Source organism: Mus caroli, unplaced genomic scaffold (genome assembly GCF_978045245.1).
Source record: "Mus caroli unplaced genomic scaffold, Mus_caroli_1 scaffold_1, whole genome shotgun sequence".
Taxonomy (NCBI): Eukaryota; Metazoa; Chordata; class Mammalia; order Rodentia; family Muridae; genus Mus; species Mus caroli.
The window spans coordinates 17704536-17714850 of NW_028227256.1; the positions used below are offsets into that span (position 1 = coordinate 17704536).

The 10315-nt window shown below is 42.7% G+C and overlaps 1 pseudogene; it reads left to right on the forward strand.

The window, feature by feature from the left end:
- LOC110303997 (T-complex protein 1 subunit eta pseudogene) lies at positions 1-1621 on the forward strand (annotated as a pseudogene).
- The last annotated feature ends 8694 nt before the right edge of the window (positions 1622-10315 follow it).

Below are 10315 nucleotides of genomic sequence, written 5' to 3' on the forward strand. Positions count from 1 at the left end.
ATGATGCCCACCATGTTATCCTGTTGAAAGAGGGGACTGATAGCTCTAAAGGCTTTCCTCAGCTCGTGAGTAACAGCTCGTGAGTAACATTGTCTGTGTTTGCCAAGTGATTGCTGGGGCTATAAGACCACCCTGGGTCCTCATGGCAACTTATTGTGGATGGCCAAGGCAAAACAACAATTTCTACTTCTGAAACTCCTCAATGGTGGACATCCTGCAGCAAAGACTTTAGTGGACATTGCTGGATCTGAAGACACTGACACTAGTGATGGCACCACCGTGGTGATCCTGCTGACTGAGGAGTTTCTGAAGCAGGTGAAGTCCTGTGTGAAGGAAGGGTTATGCCCTCAGATCATCATCTGAGCCTTCTGCACAGCCACCCAAAATCAAAGAGATAGCTGTGACTATGAAGAAGCAAGATAAAGTAGAAAAGAAGAAGATGCTAGGGAAGTGTGCAGTGACAGCCCTGAGCTCCAAGCCCTGAGCTCCAAGCTGATCTCGCAGCAGAAGGCCTTCTTTGCCAAGGTGGTGGCTGATGCTGTGATGATGCTCAATGAGTTGTTGTAGCTTAAAATGACTGGCACCAAGAAGTTGCAGGGTGGAGCCCTAGAGGAGTCTCAGTTGGTGCCTAGTGTAGCGTTCAAGAACAATTTCTCTTAGTCTGGGTTTGAAATGCAGTCCAAGAATTATGAGAATCCCACAATTGCCTTCTCAAATGTCGAGCTCAGCTGAAAGCAGAGAAAGATAATGCTGAAATCATAGTCCATTGGGTGGAGAATTACCAGGCAATTCTTGATGCCAAGCGGAACATTCTTTATGACAAGTTAGTCATAGTCAGGAGCCAAAGTCATCTTCTCTAAACCCCCTATTGTGGATGTGGCCACCCAGTACTTTGCTGATAGGGACATGTTCTGTGCTGGCCACTGGCCTGAGGAGGATCTGAAAAGGACGATGATGGCCCGTGGAGGCTCAACCCAATGGGAATGCTCTGATTCCAGATGTGCTGGGCCACAGCCAGGTGTTTAAAGAGACCCAAATTGGAGGCAAGAGGTGCAATTTCTTCACTGGTTTCCCTAAGGCCAAGACATGTACCACCATCCTCTGTGGTGGCGCTGAGAAGTTTATGGAGAAGCCAAAGAGGTTCCTGCATGATGCCATCATCACTGTGAGGAGGGCCATCAAGAATGACTCTGTGATGGCTGATGGTGAAGCCATCGAGACGAAGCTTTCCAAATATCTGAGGAATTACTCAAGGACCGTTCCAGGGAAACAGCAGCTATTATTTGGGACATATGCCAAGGCCCTAGAGATGATCCCACAACAGCTATGTGATAACGCTGGCTTTCATGCCACAAACATTCTCAACAAGCTGTAGGATAGACATACATGGCAGGGGCGGGGGATGTTGTATGAAGTGGACATCAACAATGAGAACATCACTGACAACTTCCAGGCCTTTGTGAGGGGGTCGGCCATGGCCATGGTGCACATCAATGCCCCTGACAGATGCTTCTGAGGCTGCATATCTTATCATATCTGTAGATGAGACTATCAAGAGTCCTTGCTCCACTGTGGATGCTCCAGCAGCTGGCCAGGCCAAGGCCAAGGCCACCTCCATTGAAAGATAGTCTGTGCAACTCCCTGTGAGGTGAATGGGCTAGGGAATGGGGTGGCTGATTGGTCTGCTGTGTTCTCACTGGAGGTTGTGTAAATAAAACTTAAGGTTATTCAGTAAAAGAAGGAGGAGGAGGAGGAGGAGGAGGAGGAGGAGGAGGAGGAAGAAGAAGAAGAAGAAGAAGAAGAAGAAGAAGAAGAAGAAGAAGAAGAAGAAGAAGAAGAAGAAGAAGAAGAAGAAGAAGAAGAAGAAGGAATACTTGAGGACAAAATACAAACCCACAATAAACCAACATGTATCTATTCATTCATTAAACATTATATATTACAAAATATTTCAATCAGTGCCTTTTAATTTGCTTTAGGCTCCCAGGAAATCTGTCATCAGTCCTTGATACCCTTACAAAGGCCGCATAAACGTGGAGATCAGACAGTCTATGCATCACATAGGTGATGGTTTGTACATGCTTGGCCCAGGGAGTAGCACTATTCGGAGGTATGGCCTTGTTTGAGTAGGTGTGACACTGTGGGCATGGGCTTTAAGACCCTTGTCCTAGCTGCCTGGAAGTCAGTCTTCTTCTAGCAGCCTTCAGATGAAGATGGAGAACTCTCAGCAATTCCTGCACCATGCCTGCCTGGATGCTGCCATGTTCCCACCTTGATGATACTGGACTGAATCTCTGCACCTGTAAGTCAGCCCCAGTTAAATGTTGTCCTTTATAATCTTGGTCATGGTGTCTGTTCACAGCAGTAAAATCCTAACTAAGGCAATCCACTAGAGAAGATTAAGGAATAATCCACATATGCAGACTTGCCCACCCAAAAAAGGTCTGTTTTCTGTGGTGTGGCTCAGCCAGAAACATCATATGCTGGAGAGCACAAAGATAATCAATATTGATTACTGTGCTTGAATTCTGGGCTTATATATTGTATAACTATAGGCAATCTATTTAACCTTTCTGTACCTTAGTGTCCTAACCTTTCAAATAGACATAATATCCAGCTCAAAGAGGAGTTTAAATAATAAGTGAAGTAACAACAGATATAAACGATTGAAAAAAATTCCGGAAATATAGCACATATTAAATGAATGTTGTTGTTGGTAGTGGTGGTGGTAGTGTAGTTGTGGTGTTGATTGATGGTGGTGATGGTAGAGGTGGTGGTGGTGGTGATGGTTGTGGTGGCGGTGGTATGGTATGGTGATGGTGGTATAGGGATGGTGGCATGGTAGTGGTGGTGGTGGTGGTGGTTTTGTAGTTGAAGAGAGATTCAAGGGATGACAAAGGTGTGATAAAACATTCTGGTGCATTTCTAAAGAATTCACTCCATTCAAGCCCCTCCCACTCCCACCACCAAGTTAAAGCAGAATTGAGTCCAAGACCTCCCTTGAGTTCGAGCTTGGCTAAATAATCTACAAACTCACTGGCATATTTGCTCCATATCCGAGGCATATTACTAAATTCCAGTGGTCCCTCAAATGTTTCAGCATGCCTTTTAGAGAGCCTGGCTGCCCTTCCTTGGTCTTTCTTAACCCCACATCATCTATTCCTGGAGTCCTGTGGGTAAGTATTGCTAAAGGAACAGGAAAAATCCAGGACTCAGACAATATGAGTGATCCTACTGTTCAAACCAAGTTTGGCAGAACAGTTGGCCTATCAATATTTTATCATTCATTGTTGTTTGGCAAGATTAATGTTAGCACTCTCTTCTAGTCCCCAGGAAGCCATCCCATTCTTCTTTTACATGTTTTTTCATAAAACAAATTCTCTCTGTTCATATTGTTTTCCCTCCCATAATTCTTCCCAGATTTTGCCCCCTTCCTACACACTTCATGTGCTCCCTCCCTTCTTCTCTCTCTCTCTTTCTCCATCTCCATCTCTCTCTTCCTTTCTCTCTCTCTCTCTCTCTCTCTCTCTCTCTCTCTCTCTCTCTCTCTCTCGCACCCCAATTATGAGACTGAGGCATGAAGATCACAAGCTTGAAGCCTGAAGCCTGATTGGACAACATAGTGAGTTCAAGGCCAACTTGGGCTGTGTTAAGATACCCTGTCTCACAAACCAGAGAAACCCAGCCAGGGAGAAGACTTTTGGCATAAAGGTACTCGCAGCCAGATGTAACAACCTAAGTTTGAGCCCTGGAAGTTTCATGATAGAACTGGAGAACCAATTCCCAAAAGTTGTCCTCTAATCTACCCATGCACACCATAGAACACACACACACACACACACACACACACACACACACACACACACGGAATAAATGTTTTCAAAGCCCAGAAAAACAGTAGCAACAACAATAACTCATTAGGCCCAGTAGAGTTTATTTAAACACTAAGTAGAAAGGTAATTTTTTAGTTTTTAAATAAAAGGTAATTTAAAAATATTTATTTCAGTTAAGTACTTAGAGTTGAACCTAGGACTCCAAGAGCATTCTAGCAGTAAGCTGAACCCCGGAGTATAACTTCTATTTTTTATTTTGAGACAGATTCTAACTAGGTTGCCTACTCTGACCTTGAACTCTTAATTCTCACTCTGGCTTCTAGAGTAGCTAGAATTACAGACCTGTGCTACCAGCCTTAGCTAAGTTAAAATATTTTCATTGAGTTCAAAGCTTTGTGCCCATGAATAGCATAAAATCATTTGCATTTAAAATTGGTAGATAGAAGTCTGTTCAGAATGATTACAAAGACCCTTGAAAAGAGATACTACAGTCAGCCTTATATATTTTTGATATATATGCAACCTCTGGGAGGCTGAGGATGTAGCTCAGTGGTAGAGCATTTTCCCAAAGTGTGAGTCTCTGGGTTCAATCTCCATACCAGAAAATAAATCATATTTGTACTTCACAGGCTTTTTCCCCTTTCCATTATTCCTTAAATGATCTAGCATACCTATTTGCACATATGATTTTGTATTGGGTATTAAAAGGAATCTAGAGAGAATTTAGAATACATAAGAGGATGAGTATGTATTATATGCAAATAGCACACCAGTTTCCTATACAGAAGTTAAACATCTGAAGGCTTGGGGTTCTGTAATTCACCAGAGGATATGAAGAGACAATTGTATTTGAGTTGAATATTAAAAGATGAGCAACACGACAGTCATGGTCAATTCTATGGGAGATGCCATTGTGGCCAGACTAGACCTGGGGGGAGAGAGGTCTGTGCTGCACTGGGCTGGAGCTGATGGCATGCATTGGGGACAATTAAAGGACACTGACCACTAGAATAAGGGAAGCATAGAAGACTTTCAGGTAAAGGAGAGAGAGATAGCACCAAAAATGTGCTTCAGTGAGAATGATCTGGCCAAAGTATTTATAGAAAGGATTCTTGTTTAATGAATTAGTTTGTTTGTTTGCTCCTCTTGCATATACTTCATCCTGACCATAGTTTACCTTCCTTTCCTCCCAGTAGCTCCTTCTTGCATAAATCCACTCCTCCTCCATTTCCAAGGGCAGGCCTCCCAGGGTTGTCAACCACACATGGCATGTCAAGTTCGAATAAGACTAGGTACCTCCCCTCATATCAAAGATGGACGAGGCAACCTAGTAGAAGGAAAAGGGTGACAAAAGCAGGCAAAGGTGTTAGAGACAGCCCTCACTCCCACTGTTAGGGGTCGCATAGGAAGACCAAGCTACACAACCATAACAAATGTGCAGAAGGGCTAGGTCAAACCCACACAGGCTCCCTGATTATCAGTTCAGTAAATAAAATGGATTCTTTTAATAATGAACCAAACCAAAAGGGAACCCAGAGAAAGGATATTCAAGAAGAAGTCAGAAGGAAGGAAAGACCGACGGTTGTAGTGGGATACACCCTTAATCCCAGCCCTTTGGAAAGCAGAGGTAGGAGGCTCAAGTTCAAGAGCAGCCAGAGCTACATCGTAAGAACCTGTCATGGAGAGAGAAGAGGGAAAACTGTCAGATATGAAAACTGTGAATATATGTGTGAGTGTGTTAAGGTGTGAAATCTTCATGTATGTAGGAGGCCTATTGCCTGAATTAGTTAGAACACAAAACTAAACAAAAGTGATGTATCTGTACACACATAGGAATGTGAGAGAGGGAGAGGTAAAACAATTATGTGTATGTGGCTTAAATTGGACATTGTGACCCCACAGTTATAATGGTAAGTAAATACAAACGCTCTTTAGGCTTTACTTTAAAATAGAATTATGAGCTGGGCAGTAGTGGCTCATGGCTTTAATTCCAGCACTTGAGAGACAGAGACAGGGGGATCTCTGTGAGTTCAAGGCCAGCCTAGTCTACAGAGTGAGTTCCAGAATAGCCAAGGCTAAGAAGCCCTGTCTTGGAATGGGGGGGGGGCAGTAATTAAGTCTTCTACAGAGAAAAACCACATTTAAGAGACACCAAGTCTCCAACACCCCCCCCCCCAAAAAAAAACTACAACTACTGTTGTAGTTAGGAGAAACGCTAGCAATTAGTTTCAAAACTTAATCTGGGCCAGTAGAAAACGGAAAGAGATTATATGTTGTTGCATTGTAAAAATAACAAATCTGAGAGCTTTGTGTATTTATGAGCTCCAGTACAGAGCATGTTACCAAACGAGCAGAATCTGACAAAGAATGCTTCAAGGCGTTGCGAGCTCTGATTTGCAGCATGGCTATATTGATCATTTGCTCTTTAGTGAAAACAAATCATCTCCTCCCCTTCCCCCACCCCCACACCTCATCTTGCACTTCCAGCATCCCATTCTTCCAACTCAGCCTTGGAAATCCTCGTGTGAGGAGACACTAGGCCTTTGTTATCCTTTCTGCCCTCCCATGGGTCAGTTGTAGAAAGGGTAAGAGGGTTGTTGGCACTCTTAATTTTATATTTCCCACACCAGGAGGATCAAACTGGAAGTCTCTAAGAAGCCAAGAGATCCAGCATGCCCCGCTTTCCCCTAGCTTTTCACTGAATTCTTTGATAAGCCTCATATATATAAAATCAGAAACCAAACTCAATGGAAAAAATCAGAAACCAAACTCAATGGAAAAATTCCCTGGCCTTTGTCCACGCAGCTATCCACCTGTTCTTTGCTGTGCTAACTTAGGACAAGGCTATGAGAAGTGCAAACACTTTGGCTGGGAGCCTTTAGAGTTCTGGGAAGGTGGCTTTGGAAATAATCATTCTTTATCCATCATCACTCCTCTGTGCCACCCTCATTACTTGGAAATAATTTAAAATTGAGGAAGCTGGGCCTGGTAGCCTGGGACCATTAACACCCAAGTAAGCTAAGCTCTTTAGAATTGCAAATTCTAGTTATTGAAAGAGTAAGTGAATGGACTGATTAGAAGCAAGGCTAACACCTTTGAAGGAATTAAACTGGAAATCCAGCCAAGGAAAATGCCTACAATGAAGCTCAGTCAGGGAGGGAGGCTCAAACTTGGAAATTAATGTTTCTTATCTGGGGCTTATAGTTACGTTCCAATGAATGCAAACAATGTAGATCTACACAGTTGGCAAGCTTTAGAATAAGCCTAAGAAACCATTGAGTCTGAGATTCCGTACTACTGATGACTGGTTAGGATGGGAATACGAACTAGATAGAAGTAACTATCATAGCAGTGTCAAATAGCACTTTCTCCAATAATGAAAAATATCTGCTCTGTCCAAATAGAATAGTCATTCACCTGTGTGGCTACTGAGCATTTGAAATGTAGCTATGCAACTGAGCAAATCAATTTTAATATTACTAAACATCGATGAATTAAAGTATAGGTTGCCACATGCAGACAGCAGCTACTATGTTAGACAGCACAGTTTCACAGAGTACTAATGTGGCAAATGTCAGGAGATAACTGAAGTCTGGCACTGAAATGTCTTTGGTTGTCCATGGAGTTTGGAGCTTTGCTTTTGGATTTGGTGTTGGTGGGTTGTTTTGAGACTAGTTCTCACTATGTAGTCGAGGCTTCCTTTCCTCTGCCTTCTGAGTCCTAAGATTCCGGGGGTATGCTACCACACTCAATTTCGCTTGAGAATTTTGAAGGAAGTTGTTGGTATTAAAAATCCAAGGACAGGGCTGGGGAGATGACTCAGTGGTGAAGAGCATGTACTTCACCTCCAAAGGACCTGAGTTCAAATCCCAGCAACCATATCATGTGACTCCCAACTGCCTGTAAATTCTAGTCCCAGGCCAAAGCCTCTGTGGGCATTTGCAGTCTTGTGTGCACAGACTTACACATAATTAAAAAAAAAAGATTTAAAAAAGTCCAAGGACAGGTATTAGAGAAAGAGAAATAGGGTCATTTCTGAAGTAGTGGGAGTTACAAAGAAGGAAAACATTATCTATGTACAGAAAAGGGGGTAGCAAAAAGTCAGAGAAGGATGTGGTAAATAGAAAGTACAAGAAATCAGATGGAAGTTAAAAAGAGGTGAGATGATTCATACTCACAAAGGAAGGTGGAAGTCAATGGAGTTACCACATCAAGAGAAAGCATAAACATCAGGCCACAAAGGGACACATACATATATACACTCAGTACTTGTCTTTATTCACACAGAACCATAAGAGAATATAATTACCTGCATGTGACTGAAGAATAAAATCACACCAGCATAATGTCTTCTTCTGAGGTGGGGACAAAGGAAGGGGCATGCATCACTAGTTGATTCTAAAGAGTTTACCTTTTAAAAAACATTTGAAACAAATCCAACAAGATGCTGGGCTGCTCTAACCTGCAGGGATAATCAGAGGGGACCCAGGGCAAGGGAGTGAGAGAGTGGGAGGGAAAGAGACACAAAGAATGAGAGCAAGTCAATCATACCGATCAAACTCTGAAAAACTTGATTCAGAAGTGGCAATATAAGCATAAGCAAAATGAGGCTCCAAGGGAATGGGGAAGAGCCTGGGGGTCCTCTGAAGGTCAGGTGGCAGTCTTCAGCTCCTGGAACCAACGGTCACAGTGTCCTCTTTACCCACAAACATTCTTACTGTTATGACCACGAATGTTCTCTCAGGATTGTTTATGTAAACTAGAAAATAGCCACAAGGCCATGGCTGAGGCCATGGCTCCTGGCACTGGGCAGTGGTAACACACACTTTTAATCCTAGCACTTGGAAGGCAGAAGCAGGCAGATCCTGAGTTTAAGGCCAGTATGGTTCAGGACAGTCAGGGATACACAGAAAAACACGGTATCAAACAAATAAATAAACAAACAAACAACCCCAAAACAACCCTACCAAACGAAATGCAACAAAATGTTAAGTTATACAAAATCTGGATAATGAACAGAGGTTTCTATTTATTTTTATTTGAGCTTGATAATAGTTACAGATAGCAATGTTTAATAAATATAAGTTCAATCAAAAACTAAAACACATTAGGCTGAACCAATCAGGTACTTTCTTCTTTTCTCTGTATTTGTCCTGTTTCCATATAACATAGGGGTTAGGAATTGAACAAACATTTTTGTTTCTTAGGACACTTCTGTTCACAAGATAAAAAGGTCAACACAGTAAACCCTCCTCATATGGAAGATAAGGGAGATGGGCAACACAGCTCTACTGCGGAATTTTGTTTCCGTAGAATAGAGTCAACAGAAGTTCCAACAACAGGTTAGAACACATCTACCACTGTGTTCTCTTAGCAAGGCCAGTGTGTGCTCTTGAAAACCTTTGGATAACAGGCAAGAGTTGGGCACAATGGTAAAGGGAAGGGTGAAGAGGTGACTTGAGAAGCCAAGTCCTTGCTATACAAGTAGATCCAAGTTCAATACTAGCACTGCCCAAAAAGCCTGGAGCAGTTTCATAAATCTGTAATTGTAGCTCTGGAGAGGCCAAGACAAGAGAATGCTTGTGGCTTGCTGTTCAGCCAATCTAGCCATGACATAAAAGAACTTGTTTCAATAAAATAAGGTATTTGGGAAGGTACCTGATATTGACCCGTGGCCTTTACACACACTAGCACACATGTGTAATGCACCTTATATACATGCCCCCCCCAGCTCATGTGCACACACACACACAAATACACACACACACCCCAAAACAAAAGGGAATGGAAGAGGAAGGAGGAAGGCCCTAGTTTGCTCTGTCCTTGATGAAGGGAGACAGCAGCAACGTGTCCCTGTAGAGGAAAGTAAAACAGAACAATCTCCTCTTCCTTTGACATTCTTTCTTGGATATTTCCTTGGCTTTATCACAATTCACAGTGTTCATACACCTGACTTGCCAAGGGAGCTGCATCTTCTCTGCTTCTTAATCTGCGAGCTCAGCACATTACCTGACAAGGAACAGGCCTTTGGGAATGTTTGGTAAATTACCACTGAATGTCTTCTGTGATGGTTTGAATGAGAATGGCCTCCATAGGCTCATATGTTTGAATGATGATTGGTCCCTAGTTGATGTGTTGTTTGAAAAGAATTAGAAGACATGTCCTTGTTGGAGGAGCTGCAGGGGGCAGGGGAGCTTTGAGGTTTCAAAAGCCCATGCCAGGCCCAGTATCTCCTCTATCTATCCATCAACCTGTCTATCTATCTGCCTATCTGCCTATCTATCTGCCTATCTATCTATCTATCTATCTATCTATCTATCTATCTATCATCTATCTATCTGCCTGCTACCTGAGAGTCAGAATGCAAAGCTCTCAGCTCAAGCTCCAGTGTTAGGCTTGTCTGCTTCCCACTGTGATGATAATGGACTAATCTTCTGAAGCCTTAAGCAAGCCCCCAATTAACTGCTTTCTTCTGTAAGAGT